Source organism: Megalobrama amblycephala, linkage group LG23 (genome assembly GCF_018812025.1).
Source record: "Megalobrama amblycephala isolate DHTTF-2021 linkage group LG23, ASM1881202v1, whole genome shotgun sequence".
NCBI classification, from domain to species: domain Eukaryota; kingdom Metazoa; phylum Chordata; class Actinopteri; order Cypriniformes; family Xenocyprididae; genus Megalobrama; species Megalobrama amblycephala.
Window position 1 is genome coordinate 18829683 of NC_063066.1, and position 17835 is coordinate 18847517.

Below are 17835 nucleotides of genomic sequence, written 5' to 3' on the forward strand. Positions count from 1 at the left end.
TTACAACATAGAGTAAATGTTAAATCTTTAGCACATGGATAAATCGACTGCTGTCCCCATATGTTGGTCAAAACGGTCTGAAATTGAAGCCTCTCGTGCAAGATGCTTATGGCTGGAATCTGTCAAAGACATGAAGTATAGGACAGATGCTCCTAGTTAGTGAGACACACGGTCAGGTGACTCAATAAAACTTGACCTATCATTTTAAAATCAGTTGCCTCTTGGAAAACCTACTGTTGACCTCACATGTTGGTTAAATGGATCAAAAACTGATGGTTGTACTCTCATGTGAGATGTTCATGGCTGGGCCCACAAAAGTTAACACAAAAATGCTGATGCACCTCAGTAAAACCAAAGAGGCCTGCATGCAAAAGTTATTTTAGGTGATTGTCCAGATGTACACGTTAGATGTAATAAAAGATCCCATAAGAAAAATGCCTCAGGATTTAAGACAAAGGACAAATGTGCAGCTTTTGCATTTTCTGTAGGACTCCACACAGTGTGACCTGGTTTGAAAGGAGAAATCAGGCTCATTTTTATGAATTAGACATCCATCAATGTTTATTATATCAGTGGTTCTCAACAGGTTTTGCTTAAAATTGGGCATGAAGGAGAAACCCAACAAAGTACCACAATTATTTATAGTCCTTGAAATTAAAGATTTAAAAATATTGTTAACACTTTACAATGTGGTCCCATCAGTTAACGTTAGTTAATGCATTATCTAACATTAACTAAAAATGAGCAATACATTTGTTACAGTATTTACTAATTTCTTGTTAACGTCTCTGTTACTGATGTAACGCTCATTCCCTGAAGGAGGGAATGAAGACGTTACTTCGATTCTGACATATTGGGGTCTCGCCTAGGAGCCCAATCACCTTGAAGTGGTAACTAAACGAGCCAATGGATATTGGCCAGTGAGATTTGCATGCTGAGCCACTCCTATCCATTAGGTATATAAGGCTCACTTACTCATTCATTCATGTTTTGCTGAGGAGCCGAAAGGGATCCTGGCAATTCAGTGGGGATTCAGGGTTGTGGCAGGAGGGACTTAAAATCTTCATTCCCTCCTTCTAAGAACGAGGGTAACATCAGTAACAGAGACATTCCCATTCAGTCAGTCACGTTCAAAGTTACGTAAATACTGACATATTGGGGTCACTATGGAGAGCGCCACAGCCTCTGAACTGTGTTACAAGTGTCAGAGACGCAGATGCTGGCAAAATGTAGTGTGCCATTTTTGCAACTGTCCTCACACAGTCGCAACCTACCCATGCCCCACGTAAGCCCAAGGAAAATTAGTCCTCCATACCAATGGGATGGAAGGGACAGGGCTCACCCTGGAGACGGTCATAGCTGCTGTTCCTATTATCATGATATTTCATGGGGAAGAGTGCTTCCGATATCAATTCCCATATTTTTCAGTCATTACCAGTGTGTTAATGCTGGGGAAGCATGCCTAGTCCAAGGCAGTGGGACGCTACGGAGGCCACACCCTGCCGAAGGGAAGTAACGTGTAGTGGATACACATATGGACTGACCCGTGGGGCAGTGCTACATATGGAAGATCTCTGCAGTAGGTCCTGCCTAGCCAGGGATGGAACTACCCATGAAAGAAACCGGTTCCAGCTGGCGATTGTAAAATCTCGCAAAGATATTTGTTGTCGCCCAGTCTGCAGCTTTGCACATGTCTGCCAGAGAGGTGCTGCATGCCAACGCACAGGAGGAGGCAACACCCTGAGTGGAGTGAGCCCTCACTCCAAGGGGGCATGGCTCGCCTTGGGATTGGTACGCCAAGACAATGACATCCACTATCCACTGGGCCAACCTTTCCCTTCTGCTGACCTCCAAAGCAGACAAAGAGCTGCTCAGAGCTACTGAACCTCTACATGCGGTCCACGTAAACATGCAGTGCGTGAACGGGACACAGCAACACAAGGGCTGGGTCTGCCTTCTCCAGGGGCTGTGCTTGCAAGTTCTCCACCTAGTCTCTAAAGGGGGCATATATCCAGGCTGCAGTCTCAGGATCACGTGAGACATGGCCGGCCAGAACTCAAGGCATGTCTCACTGACCGCAAATGTAGGTCCCCCACCCTCTTGAAGGAAGTGAACGTGATCAGGAGCACTGTCTTTAGAGACAGGATAATAAGCACAGAACAGTTCGGACATTTCTGGGCATCTTCCTGCCAGGAAGAACACCACTCAGTGAACAGACTCCACTTCAAAGCGTAAGTGCGCCTGGTAGAGGGGGCTGGTAGTTGGCCACTTAAGTCCTCCACGTCCCATCCAGAAACCACATGTGGAGGATCCAGAGCTGCCAGAGGTGTGGATACGGGCAGGTTCTTTCTCAGGGGAATCCTCCAGGGAGGTGCTGTCATGAGGAACATCAGGTCCGAAAACCAGGTCCGGGTATGCCAAAAAGGTGCAATTATCAAGGCCTGCTCCTCCTCCTCCCAGACCTTGTACAGTGTCTGTGCGAGCATGCTCATGTATGCAATAGTCACAGTGTTGTCTGTGCAGACCAACATGTGCTTGCCCTGAAGCAACGGTTAAAACCGGTGCAAGGCGAACAGCATCATATTGACAGAGTCCAACTCCATACCGAGAAAAGAGATGCTCTGCACGGGACAGAGCTACAATGAGCCAGTTGTAGAGATAGTTTGAAATGAGAATGCCCACCTCCCTGAGAGAGGTAAGGGCAACCTCCATGATTTTGGTAAAGACACCGGGAGACAGGGACAGCCCAAAGTGGAGGACCTTGTACTGATATGCTTGACCGTTGAAAGCAAAGAGTAGGGACGGTCTGTCTCGAGGTAAAATTGAGATGTGAAAGTGTGCATCCTTCAGGTCAATCCCTGCAAACCAATCCTGGGGGTGAACACACGTGAGTATGCGTCTCTGCCTGGGGATCTTGAACGGGAGCCTGATTTAAGACATGCAGATCCAAGATTGGCCATAACCCACCACTTTTTGGGGGTATGATGAAGTATTGGTTGTAAAACCCTGACTTAATCTCGGCTGTAGACCGTAATCTCCGCATACAGGACAGGAGCATCTTTGTTTGTCATTGAGGTAAATAGGACGCCGCTGACCCTTAGCAGCCCTGCCATCACAGGTGGAGGAGGCTGTGAAGCAGCTTCAGGCAGTAAATAAAAGGTGCCTTCCACAACAACTGAACCTCCTCATGCACTTATGGGAAGAAAAGCACTGAGGCAAAACATGGTTTTGAACCATGTTCTGCACTCAGGAACCAATCATCCAACTGCGAGTGCTTAGGACAAGGTGGTGGGTTCTACTCGAGTCCGATGCCCGTGGCAGCCCGGGCAAGCATGGCTGTCAAATCTGAATCCGATTCAGCATGAGCAACCCGCCCAGAGGGGGAAGCATAGCTTCATCTTCCTCTTCAGAGGACAACAGCCCACTCTCTGATGCAGCTATCGACATCTTCACCCAAAGCGTTGAATGACATGCTGGGTTGCCTGCACCACCATCACATGGCACGCTAGTGGAATGGGAGGTACATGGGGACTGGCCTGGCGGAAAAGCTTCCACTGTAACCCTCAGGTCTCCCAAAGTGTTAACCAGACCCATGGCTCTGTTCTCAGTTGAGAACAGCTGGTATTGATTACTTAAGATTATTCTTTTCAAACCTTAAAAAATATATATATATTTATGTAAGTTTGTTCCCTCAGTGCTGTATAGTTTTGGATCACACCATCAATACTGCACTATCCATGACTCTTCAATGTATTAAAGGTGCCCTAGATTCAAAAATTGAATTTACCTCAGCATAGTTAAATAACAAGAGTTCAGTACATGGAAATGACATACAGTGAGTCTCAAACTCCATTGTTTCCTCCTTCTTATATAAATCTCATTTGTTTAAAAGACCTCCGAAGAACAGGCGAATCTCAACATAACACCGACTGTTACGTAACAGTCGGGGTGTACGCCCCCAATATTTGCATATGCCAGCCCATGTTCCCGACATTATGAAAGGCATTAAACAAGGGCAGGCATTAACGTCTGGATCTGTGCAGAGCTGAATCAACAGACTAGGTAAGCAAGCAAGAACAATAGCGAAAAATGGCAGATGGAGCAATAATAACTGACATGATCTATGATATCATGATATTTTTAGTGATATTTGTAAACTGTCTTTCTAAATGTTTTGTTAGCATGTTGCTAATGTACTGTTAAATGTGGTTAAAGTTACCATCGCTTCTTACTGTATTCACGGAGACAAGAGCCGTCGCTATTTTCATTTTTAAACACTTGCAGTCTGTATAATTCATAAACACAACTTCATTCTTTATAAATCTCTCTAACAGTAGAGATCTCTCTGTAGCATTAGCCGTTAGCCACGGAGCACACTATCAAACTCATTCAGAATCAAATGTAAACATCCAAACACTGTACTTACGCGATTAGACATGCTGCATGACAAACACTTTGTAAAGATCCATTTTGAGGGTTATATTAGCTGTTTGAACTTTTTTATGTTGTTTAAGGCAAGTGCGAGCTCTTTGGGCGTGGAGCACCAGATTTAAAGGGCCACACACCCTGAATCGGCTCATTTCTAATTATGCCCCAAAATAGGCAGTTAAAAAAATGAATTTAAAAAAATCTATGGGGTATTTTGAGCTGAAACTTCACAGACACATTCAGGGGACATCTTAGACTTATATTACATCTTTTAAAAAAAAGTTCTAGGGCACCTTTAACAGGATTTTAGCACTATCTTTCACAAATACATGTATGCAAAGCCAACAATCTCTATAGAGTCTACCTATTATTTGAACATATATATATAGCACTGAAATCCTTGCCAAGAGTCTAGGATTTACTATACATTTAAAAGGCATTCCAGCTGGGTGACAAGGGTCTCCTGCACACGTAAGAGTTAAGCACACATATGGCTTGACTTTAAGAAGCGTCATTCAAATAGAAGCCCTAAGAGACTGTAGGTGTTGTTAAAAAAGTGCACTTTTATATTTCCTGCTGCATGGAGAGGCTATGATCTTGTGGCTGGAAGGGTTGAGGAACTGGGAGCTTCAAGGCCCTTTAGAATGCTGTTTTAGCTTGTTTGGAGCATGTGATCACATTCTTATGTCTGGCAAAGAATTTTCATATCAGCCTTAAGATTGAAGCCACACGAAAACAGGCACCACAAAAGAAAAAAATAAAACAAAAGAACTCAATACAATTCGCAGCACGGTATTGTTGAGCGGTTTGGTGGCGTGCATATGCAAAGAATCTGTGATCCAGCAAGGTTTGTGCAATGAAAACATGGACGTGGATGCAGTTTCCCTTTATAGGTCGAGACGCATTATGTCCAGCGAAACACAATCTACAATCACACATGCTGTTGAATTTGTCTGAAAAACAAATTTGAAATTTATATACATTTTTTATTTAGATTTTATTTTATTTATTTATATAAAATTCAGAAACATTCAAAAACTAAACTAAACAATTATTAAATAGTATATTATATTATCTTAATTTTGTGATATTAAACCTGATACTGAAAAGATAATGTAAAAGTGACACGTCATGTCTCACTTTATGTCTATGAGGTCTTTTAATCAATGACTGCATCGCTTTAATTGAAAATACACGAGAATATGAAATGGCATGTAGAGGAAAAAGCAATCTCCTCATCCCTCTCTCCTTCCTAATCCAATAATCCTTCTATTTTATTCATCCAGGGACTGAGGTAAACCTTACACAGACAGCCCTAAGCATATGTTTGCCATATCCGGTAAGCCATGCAGGGAATGGATCGGAACGGCTAGAGTATTTAGGGCTGAATTATTCTGAATGAGGATAAAAGCATTCATTCGTTATTGAGAGACTATTATTTACAGATTGTTTTGGTGGAAAGCCTCATGTTGACATAATATCTTGTGAATTAATAACCAAGTACATAGGCTGTAATTCAAATAATAAAAAAAAAAAAAAAATATTGGGAGGGAGCCAGACCATTCAACCAAATGTATATATGACAAAAGTATCAAAACTTCAAACATGTAGATTGTCACAGAAGCATAGCCACCTGTATGTAATGTCTGAAGATTACTTGATACATGATGTACTTAATTTATTTTGATAATTTATTCCTGTGTTTCCGTTCCCTTAAGTCTCTTTTAGAAATCCATTTACCCACACGTACACACAGAATCAAAACAAGAATCAAATCAGAAATTTACACCTGGCACTGAACACACAGATCGTATTTTACTGTGATTAAAAGTCATTTGATATTCTGAAAACATCTGACTGGCTTTAAATCTGGAAGCTATTAAAACTCAAACGTATCTTTGATGCTGTTCTTGGATAAATCATTCTTTGTACAAAAGCTCTCAAGAGTATAATAAATTATACTATTAAGTAAATTCACATTAAATTGAATATTAAGTAGGAAATAACTACAATTAAATAATTCCTAAACTCCTAATTTACTAATTTTACTAACATAAATATGCTTCTTCTTAACATAAATAACTTTTAAACACCATTTAGTAGTTTAATTCTGAGCCTCACATCACTAAATTGGAAGTATGAGGGCCAAACAGACTTTTCAGACATACTGTCTTTCCCAAAATGCTAATTGAATGTTTTTAGTGGCTTCAGCTGCACTGTGGCCTGGTTTGAACTCATACAAAAGCAAAATTCTTAGATATTTTGAGCATATTGTCATAAAAAGGTTTCTTAAGAAAATACTATGCTATGAAAAAAATCAGTAACATCTTCAATAACAAATAGCACTCAAATTACTCAAATCCAACCTTAAAGACCATTTTCTCACCAAGTCATTTTAATATGAAAAAAACGTATAGCTTGCTAAAGAACAAATACATTTAAAAGGAAGTAGTTGGAAACCTAATAAGGTCAAGTCCACATTCTCACAGCTAGACTCCTACACAACATACGTACAATACTGAAATCTAGATTTGTCTTAGAAATATGGATCATGTTATTGATGTACACTTAGGTGAAAATTTGCTCATGCAACCTTACACCCATAAGTGAACAATTCCAGAATGGTCTCTTAACAATTCTGTGCAGAATGGTGGAACGATGACCTGACTGATACATATATATTATTGTTGTTGCTGTTGTTGTTATAAACCATATTGGGGGTAACACATTACAAGTATTAACAAAATATCTAAGTTACTTTGTTTTCCCATTTACTGACTGACAGCTCTCCTGTCCCCATGTTGAGAGGAATCATGAGTAAATGCAGATGTGTTGTGTGCGCTGTGTAAACAGGATGGTTATTCTGGACTAGTTCTAGAATAAATGTGAGAAAACATTTACCCTTTTACTTTTTCTGTATTCCTGAATGGCAGCACAGCTGAAAGGCTTGTTTGTTTGAACTGCGCCCTCTACTGTACAGGCGTGAATTTGCATTTCCTTCAGCCTGAGGCTTATTCATTTCACATTAAAGGTGCCCTGGAACTTCTTTTTAAAAGATGTAATATAAGTCTAAAGTGTCCCCTGAATGTGTCTGTGAAGTTTCAGCTCAAAATACCCCATAGATTTTTTTTAATTCATTTTTTTTAACTGCCTATTTTGGGGCATCATTAACTATGCACCGATATATAGGTTGCGGCCCCGTTAAATCTCCCGCTCCCCTTCCCCCGGAGCTCGCGCTTGCCTTGAACAGCATAAACACAGTTTACACAGCTAATATAACCCTAAAAATGGATCTTTACAAGATGTTCGTCATGCATGCTGCTTGCATACATCGGATCATGTAAGTATAGTATTTATTTGGATGTATTACATTTGATTCTGAATGAGTTTGATAGTGCTCCGTGGCTAACGGCTAATGCTACACTGTTGGAGAGATTTATAAAGAATGAAGTTGTGTTTATGCATTATACAGACTGCAAGTGTTTAAAAATGAAAATAGCGATGGCTCTCTTGTCTCCGTGAATACAGTAATAAACGATGGTAACTTTAACCACATTTAACAGTACATTAGAAACATGCTAACAAAACATTTAGAAAGACAGTTTACAAATATCACTAAAAATATCATGATATCATGGTTCATGTCAGTTATTATTGCTCCATCTGCCATTTTTCGCTATTGTTCTTGCTTGCTTACCTAGTCTGATGATTTAGCTGTGCACATCCAGACATTCTGCCCTTGTCTAATGGCTTGATCATGGGCTGGCATATGCAAATATTGGGGGCGTACACCCCGACTGTTACGTAACAGTCGGTGTTATGTTGAGATTCGCCTGTTCTTCAGAGGTCTTTTAAACAAATGAGATTTATATAAGAAGGAGGAAACAATGGAGTTTGAAACTCAGTGTATGTCTTTTCCATGTACTGAACTCTTGTTATTCAACTATGCCAATATAAATTCAATATTGAATTCTAGGGCACCTTTAAGGGCCCTATTATACACCCGGCACAATGCGACGGCAGGTGCGACGCAAGCGTTTTTTGCAAGTTTTAGCCCGACACAGTTATCATTTTCACGTCCATCGTCCACATTTGTGTAAAAAGCCTGTGGACGTGCTGGTCTGAAAACGAGGTGTTCAGGCGCATTGTTGGCATGTTGCTATTTTGAGGCAACTGAAAAAGACAGCACCATTGATCAACTGAAACCTGGTCTAAAGTCAATGCCTCAGTATTTTTTTTTTTTTTTTTTTTGTGATTATTTAAAGGGAGCGTTAGTAATATGTGGCTATAGGTGGGTGCACAACGTGCATACACTCTGCTTGTTACACACAAAGGGATGCATAGCAGCATACAAACATTTCAAATATTAAAAATAAAAGGATTACAATGTAAAAGATTATTATTGTGTACATACTAAAAATGCCAATGGATAGTCATTGCATGTATCAGAATTACCTATTTGCAGTAATGATGAATGAAATTGGCTAATTATTTGACCAATCATGGCAATGCACACATGTATTTAAACTGACTCATCAGGTTGAGGGTTTTTATATTCCGTCATGTAAATAGCAATCCGCCATGGTGCAAGCGCACCTGGCTTTTAAAGGGAATGGGAGATGACACTCTGATTGGTTTATTGTACGTTATGCCCAAAACACACCCATGACTCATTAAGAGACTAGGGTACAACCCTTTTGGACCAACGGCAACCATTTTTTCCGTCGTTAAACTAGCAAAAGTGGATTCAGACACGCCCTAAGTGCACCTGCGCCATGTGCTTCAGACCATGCTCTTAGATCATTAAAATAGGGCTCTTAGTGTGAAAGGGCCTTTACATTTGCCAAAAATAGAACCTTTTAGTTGTTATAAAAACAAATAAACAGCCCAGTCCAGATGAGAAAAAGTATAGCAAAAGTAATTTAACACATTACTTTCCATAAAAAGTAACACAATTAGTCACTTTTTTAGGGAGTAACACAAAATTGTAATGCATTACTATTAAAACTAACTTTCCCCAAGACTGGTTATAAATGAGCATTACAAGGTAGAAAGGTGCAAAGAAAGAAATATATGAAAATACAACACTATACTTTACAAAAGCTTCACAAGCAATAAAAAAAACTTTCAAGTTACTTAGCTAGAATATGCAAATGATGAGTTAATTTTTTTTGTAGTAACACTTTCAGATGTTAGCTATCAGCATGATTTCTATTATCTTAGAACTGTACATTTTTGCCATATGGGTATTACTTTGAAACAGTCACCCCTGATAGCAGATCTTAACTAAGTTTCAGATGTGAAGGCAGTCTATGGAAGGAAATCTGACAACATTCTGTCATCAAAAAGATCTTCATTTGTGTTCTGAAGATGAATGAAAGTCTTACAGGTTTGGAACGACATGAGGGTGAGTAATTAATGACAGAATTTTCATTTTGGGGTGAACTAACCCTGTAAGGTCAATAGAAAAGCTTTGTAATGTCTTCATTGCTGTTATGAGGGTCATGAAGAGTGCAGAGTTCTGGGTCAGAGATCTGTACTCAGGGCTAATAAAGGCCTTGATTCCCTCTCCACGAATCTCTATCCTGTCGCACCACCCCCTATCCACCCTCCCTCCGACCAGTGTGCTGTTGCTGAGCAACGTGTGGTCTAGTGTTGGCGAGCATGACTGTTTGTTCCCGCCGAGCTGTGCTGAGAAAAAGGGAAGACACAAATTGGTAAACGGCAGCCACAGACCCAGGAGGCTGTGGATCAATGTCTGTACAAACAAACTCTGGCACACTCTCTCTTTCTCTCTCTCACTTCCTTTTTTTCTCTTTTACCTTTTCTCTCTCCTTTATTTCATCAACTCTATGTTAATGATGTTGTTAGCCTGTTTTAATAATTCAGTTCAGGCAGATGAAGTTCTCACCTCAATCAGAATGATTTCTTCCTGACATAATCTAAAACAAACAAACGTTAAATAAAAAACAAGGCCGTCTTTAGATTTAAATTGGGATTTTAGTTTGCATATGAACTCCAAATGTACTGATCAAACAGATGCAATAAACTGAAGTGTTTGCTTCAAGATATGGCTAGTATTCTAGACTGTGAACATGATTGATTGAGCTATAGCTGAAATAACTCTTGACCTTTGACCTTAAGACCACACCATAGCAACTGATGCTGGTAGGTTACGTGACAGTAGCAACATGGTAGATGAATTTCATTCGTACTACCCATATTCATACTATACAGTGCATACTTTTTTAAATGACACAACGTTAATTCAAATTCAAATGTAGTAACTACTCAGACAGTATGTGATTTCGGATGCAGCGAAAATATACAACAGTGCTGGTCAAAATTCCAAATGTGCTCCCTTTCTATTCATGAGCTGAAATGGTTACACTCCACATGAAGTAGAACTGGAACTGAAATTGACTAAATTGCAAGTCTACTTAGTCTAAAAAGTTTCTCAATTCAGTTTTCAATGGCACACAACCATGATGAAATAATTTAATAATATTTTTAATAATATAAATACAATAATTTAATTAATAAACAATTTAAATAATATTTTAATAAAAATTTAAATAATATAATTAATTTCAAATAAGTTCCAAGGCAGCGGTTGTCCACTCTCCCTGTTTTTTGTCACTGTGATTGTTCTTATTCCGTTATTGTGGACATCTGCTCATTGCTTGAATGTTCAAAATGATTTTACAGACAAACCATAGTATAATGAAAGCAGTTGTCTGAAATAGAATATACATAAAACTTGCCACAACCTCAGCCCTAAAACTGACAGCAGGGCCATGGTCAAACAGAAATAGCATAAGCATAAATGGCTTAAGAATAAAAAAATTGTAGTGCTCAGAAATGTTTGTTCTCTTTGTATATGAAAACCTAGCTGTTCTGTGTCTGTTTAGTGTCCCTTGTTTTTGTTTACTCACTGTCCACCTAAAGAGCTCCTCAATACAAAAAAGGCATCATTGACCAAATTCCAGTTCCAGTTTTTCACCCCTTAAGGGCACTCGGGGAAACAAACACTATTCGCATAATTCAAAAAGAAAATGAGCTATGGAATCCATTCATGAAGGTCTAAAACAACAACAACACAAATGCAATACTAGTTTCTTTTGTCACAACAATCGCTATAAACAAGAATGTTTCTGCCACATTATTAAGGTAACAGTCTTATAACAGAGTTATCCAGGTCAGGCTGGATGTTAGTCTAGTCAGCTAGACATGTTTTTCTGTTTCACCACTGATCCAAATGGCTTCATCTCCACGATCAGTTCCCAAGTGATGAATCTACTTGGATGTGTGCTGAAACATCTTGAGCAACAGAAAAACATGCCCAGTTGACTAACTACTTTAACAAGGTAACAGCCTTTGGCCACTAGATTTGTATTGGCTGTAGCAAACGGCCACATATGGCATGGTAATGCTCTACAGCCTCACTTCAAGTACACAGATGCTTACACAGTCTCATCAGTTTACCAAAAGTTATCGAAAATTTACAGTTTTTTTGCATGAATTTATTTACTAAAAATGTATATACTGTATAAAATAATAATTAAAAAAAAAAAAACTTACAAAGATGTCCACCTGAGTGAACATCACAGAAATACATTAGTGTTGTGAAATCACAACTGTCTCTCTGACAATGCAAGGCTCTAAAAACAAAAGAAAAAAAGTCAGGGAGGGGGCCACAATCAGACAATTAGCAGAAATAGAACTAGTAATATAAAATATTATAGTCCCTATGTAAGCAATAAAAATTCTATTGGTGTTGCAGAAAGAAATGAATGCTCTTATTCAGCAAGGATGCATTAAATCAAAAGAGAAATTAAAGATTTTTACATCGTTACAAAATAAATTCTATTTCATATTAATGCTGTTTTTCAACTTTGTCCATCAAAAAATCCTGAAAAAAGCCGTTTTAAATTTGGTAATAAGAATAATTGTTTCTTGGGCAGCAAATCAGCATATTAGAATAATTTCTGAAGGATCATGTGACACTGAAGACTGCTGAAAATTAAGTTTTGCCATCACAGGAATAAATTACATTAAAAAAAAAAAAAAATGAAAATAGAAAACAGTTATTTTAAATTGTAATCATATTTCACAATATTACTGTTTTTATATTTTTGATCAAATACACCAAGAACTCCAGAAATGTTGGGACGTTTTTTAAATTTGAATAAAATGATAACTAAAAGACTTTCAAATCACATGACATAAACATAAATGTTTAAAGGGAGAAAATTTACAATTTTATGCACAAAATGAGCTCATTTCAAATTTGATGCCTGCTACAGGTCTCAAAATAATTGGGATGGGGGCATGTTTACCATGGTGTAGCATCTCCTCTTTTCAAAACATCTGGGCATCAAGGTTATGAGTTTCTGGTGTTTTGGGGTTGAAATTTGGTCCCATTCTTGCCTGATATAAGTTTCCAGCTGCTGAAGAGTTTGTGGTTGTCTTTGACTATTTTTTAGCCTGACGTGGTCATACTCAATTCTAGTCAGAATATGAGTCTGATACTGCTCCATTGGGCTTTGATTATGGGGGCGTATTTCAACCGATCCAGGAAAGACCTCAATTGGATAGACCTACAACCAATCAGAGCTACAGAGTAAGTGACGTATGTTGAGCGACGCATAGTTGTCAACAGAACTCTTCTTAGCGACCATCGGGGCCAGCTGATAAATCAAACTTTTGCCGAATCCCGTAGGAAGGACGGCAAAGACATCTTTCCCATCGACAAATGCCTTGATCGCGGTCCTCTGTTCCTCTTTTAAAATTAATGCGCTGTCGATATCTTCTATAACGGACGCGATGGCGGAATCTACACATCTCAGTTCTTCAACAACAGCCATCATTGTTGTAAACTAATTGACCTTTCGCAAAGACTCGCCCCCCTTAGTTACTGTTGCTTTGTCCGACAAGCCGTGGCGCTGTCACGCCACACAGAGTGGAGCAAAGAGGAAACTGACAACACATCGACAGACGAGACAGAGCTGGTTACTTATGATATTAAACAAAGTCCCAGCTTTCAAACTGTGTAGTTATTTAAAAAATTCAAACAATAAAAACCGTTTTGTGGCTCTTTAATGTGTTGTGACCATGATCGTGACAGATTGCTGTAGCGCCTCTGCTCAAGAGGCTCGTGAACCGATCATCTCTTCCTACTAGTCCATTTATAGCACCAAATAAACATGAATGAACATGAGAATGAATGTTGTTTCAAACGCGGAAAGACGTCAGTATGCACAATTTTTCAAGTTTAACTCCACCGATGTTAATCTTCTAACTCCTGACTGCTTTGACGGACAAAATGGCGGCGATGCGGCGTTCTGATTGGTTAGATCGCTTGTCAATCAAACTCCCCAAGCGTTCTCTGATGACGTGGGCGGTTACGTAACCGCAGATAGCCTGTCCATCATCGATTAAAGCCCGCCCTGGCAATTTGATTGGCTCGGCCTTCTGGGAGCCGAGCATAATTACTCCACAATGGATCGAGTCCAGACCGAACTTCCCGTCCAAAAAATGTTGTGGGCGGGGTTCGGGCTGGCACCCAGGCTAACTATTTTTCTCTATAGGTGAAAAATCTGGACTGCAGGCAGGCTAATTCAGCACCTGGACTCTTCTACGACAAAGCCATGCTGTTCTAATAGCTGCAGTTTGTGGTTTTGCATTGTCCTGCTGAAATACACAAGGCCTTCCCTGATGCCTTCCTGGGATCCCACAGGACACGGCGGTGCTTCTGGACCATGTTCACAAATGGCTTCCTTTTTGCATGATAGAGCTTTAGTTGGCATCTGCAGATGGCACGGCGGATTGTGTTTACCAACAGTGGTTTCTGGAAGTATTCCTGGACCCATTTAGTAATGTCATTGACACAATCATGCCGATGAGTGATGCAGTGTCGTCTGAGGGTCCGAAGACCGCGGGCATCCAATAAAGGTCTTCGGCCTTGTCCCTTACGCACAGAGATTTCTCCAGTTTCTCTGAATCCTTTGATGATGTTATGTACTGTAGATGATGAGATTTGCAAAGCCTTTGCAATTTGACCTTGAGGAACATTGTTTTTTAAAATATTCCACAATCTTTTTATGCACTCTTTCACAGCTCTGCCCATCTTCACTTCTGAGAGACTATGCCTCGCTAAGACATCCCTTTTATAGCTAATCATGTTACAGACCTGATATCAACTTAATTAGTTGCTAGATGTTCTCCCAGCTGAATCTTTTCAAAAATTTCTATTTGTTGCCCCCGTGCCAACTTTTTTGAGACCTGTAGCATGTAAACTAATGTAAACTAATAAATCAAACTAATAAATTAATAAATATTGTTCAAACAAGTAATGAATGTTTTGTACATTGTTGTTCAAAAACTTGTACTAATACCAGATGGTTTAGCAAAAAAACACTTTATTTATATCAAACTCCCCCACCCTTACCATTATCAATCTGTCTCCATGAGTTGAAAACCTCATAATTATTTTCTTTTCTGTCCCTATTAGTCAACTTTCCGTGTCTGACTTCTCCCATCTCCAGTAACATGTTGTGATCATGTGTTAGGCCAAACCGCCTGGATCCCATATGCGCTGTATCATTGCCTGAGTACTTCCATGTGCGCAGAACTGTGCCAGAGCTAGGTCCCAGATAAACACTGAGAGTGAGTAAAAGGGAAACAGCACCATGCCTCTGTCTCGCTGGCTGGGTCTGTTGATAGAGGCAGACGCGCAACAGCAGCTGTAAACATCTGCGGAACGCTGAAGGCCACAGGCTCTAGATGTTCCTCAAAGCAACACAGCATGCCATAAATTACAGCTTCGACACTTCACAGCAATTAGCCTCGAATCGTTGAAACATTCAAACTGGAATTTATTATATTTATATGAAAAAAATGCAGTCGGTTAAAAGGTTATAAAATAGCTGGTTTTAGACACACAAAAAAAAAAGTACAAAGATTTAACGTGCTAGTAAAGAGAAAAACTAATGGCACCTAATGGTAATATGTACTGACACTGACACATTTCCAATATAATAAATTGATAAACATCTCTGCAAAAGCACATACACTAAGTTTGGGGTCAATATATATATTGTTCGTTTTACTTTCATTGAGTATTCAGCAAGGATGCATTAAATTGATCAAAGGTAAAAGTAAAGACATGTACAGTGTTAGAATGCTTCGAATAAATTTTTATTCTATTCCTCAATGAATTCTGAAAAAAAGTCACAGTTTACAGAAAAATACTTAACCACTTACTGTTTCCAACTGTGATAATTTGAGCACCAATTTAGCATATTAGAAAATTTCTGAAGGATCATGAGACACTGAAGACTGGAGAAAAAAGGCAAAAGCAAAGGAAACATTTCATACATCAGAAAATTTACATTTTGGTTACAAACCGAATTCCGGAAATGTTGGGACGTTTTTTAAATTTGAATAAAATGAAAACTAAAAGACTTTCAAATCACATGAGCCAATATTTTATTCACAATAGAACGTAGATGACACAAATGTTTAAAGGGACAGATTTTACACTTTTATCCACTAAATGAGCTCACTTCAAATTTGATGCCTGCTACAGGTCTCAAAAAAGTTGTCACGGGGGAAACAAATGGCTGAAAAAGCAAGACATTTTGAAAAGATTCAGCTGGGAGAATATCTAGCAACTAATTAAGTTAATTGATATCAGGTCTGTAACACGATAAGCTATAAAAGGGATGTCTTAGCGAGGCAGAGTAGTAAAGATGGGCAGAGCTGTGAAAGAGCGTGTAAACTGAAGCTATTACAACAGCATGGCTTCGTCATAGAAAAGTCCGGGTGCTGAATTGGCCTGCCTGCAGTCCCGATCTTTCACCTATAGAGGACATTTGATGCATCATTAAACAAAAAATACGTCAAAGAGACCACAAACTCTTCAGCAGCTGGAAACCTGTATCAGGCAAGAATGGGACCAAATTCCAACACCAAAACTCCAGAAACTTATAACCTCAATGCCCAGACGTCTTCAAACTGTTTTGAAAAAAAGAGGAGATGCAACACCGTGGTAAACATGCCCCTGTCCCAACTATTTTGAGACCTGTAGCAGGCATCAAATTTGAAATGAGCTCATTTTGTGCATAAAATTGTAAAATTTCTCAGTTTAAACATTTATGTTATCTATGTTCTATTGTGAATAAAATATTGGCTCATGTGATTTAAAAGTCTTTTAGTTTTCATTTTATTCAAATTTAAAAAACGTCCCAACACTTCCATGAATTCGGGTTGTATTTCTCACAAATTACCTATTATGTAAGTGATAAAATTGATAGTTCTAGGCTTCTAATTATCAATAAAATGTTCCAATCATGTTCAAATCCATGGTAAAGTAACAGCCATGTCAAGCACCCGTTCATCATATCACTGTGCGGCACCCATAACAGATCATAATTTTTGTGTAGTAGCAACACAGTCTGATCTAATATAGGGACTATTTATCAGATCTTTTATTTGCTTAACAAAAGGGGTTGCAGGCTAATAAAAAGTCTAAAAGGGTTGCAACTCCCTTTAGTAATGATAACTTTCACAAAAGGCATGACATCTCATGCCTTACTGTTTAAATATAAAACAGATTGCTTAGTCACTCAGTTAACACTGTGTCAAAGCAGAAAAGTTTACATTAGCAAGTGTGAAATTGCTTTTAAATCTATGAATATAAAATCCATTACAAAGTCACATGGTACAATCAAATCTGCTTGTTTATGATAGCAATGCACTAATGAATTTAACATACCATCTGATCAGTTAAAAGTGTATTTAAGCAACGAAACTGACACGGCTGTTCTTACATCGGAGTTTCATAATGTTATCCCATAAAAAGAAATACAGAGGAGGTGTTAGCAGAATCATCGCCTGGTCTTAGCCCTGATGTTGACACATTAGCTGACTAGGTTACCATACATAACCCCACTTCATCTTTCCCTCCTGTCATTTCAAGCTCAATAAATTCTCAAGATGTGTATGTGTGTGGCTGAATATAGTTTATGAGCAAAAGAAACACAAAACCAGAAAGCTGGAAGGTGGGACTCAGAATCCAGCCAGAACCCAGCTAACATTTTGATAATGAACTCGTCTCATCAGTCACAGAGACACCGAACATTGGAGATGAGGCCCAGCGTGTGCACCGCACACACACTAGTACGCTTTTAATAAGTGATGTCTCCTAAAGATCACGATCAAAATGGGGGATAGCATCTGTACAAAAAGGCAAGGAAAAGAAGGACAAAAGAGGGGCCAGAAAAATCCATTCTCAGCATCCCAGCAAGGGCTAACTGCTAACAGCCAAACCATGAACCCTTGACATGCTTGCACTGCTCACCTGCATTTAGTCTACATGTGAGTAGCACACTACAAGAATACAAA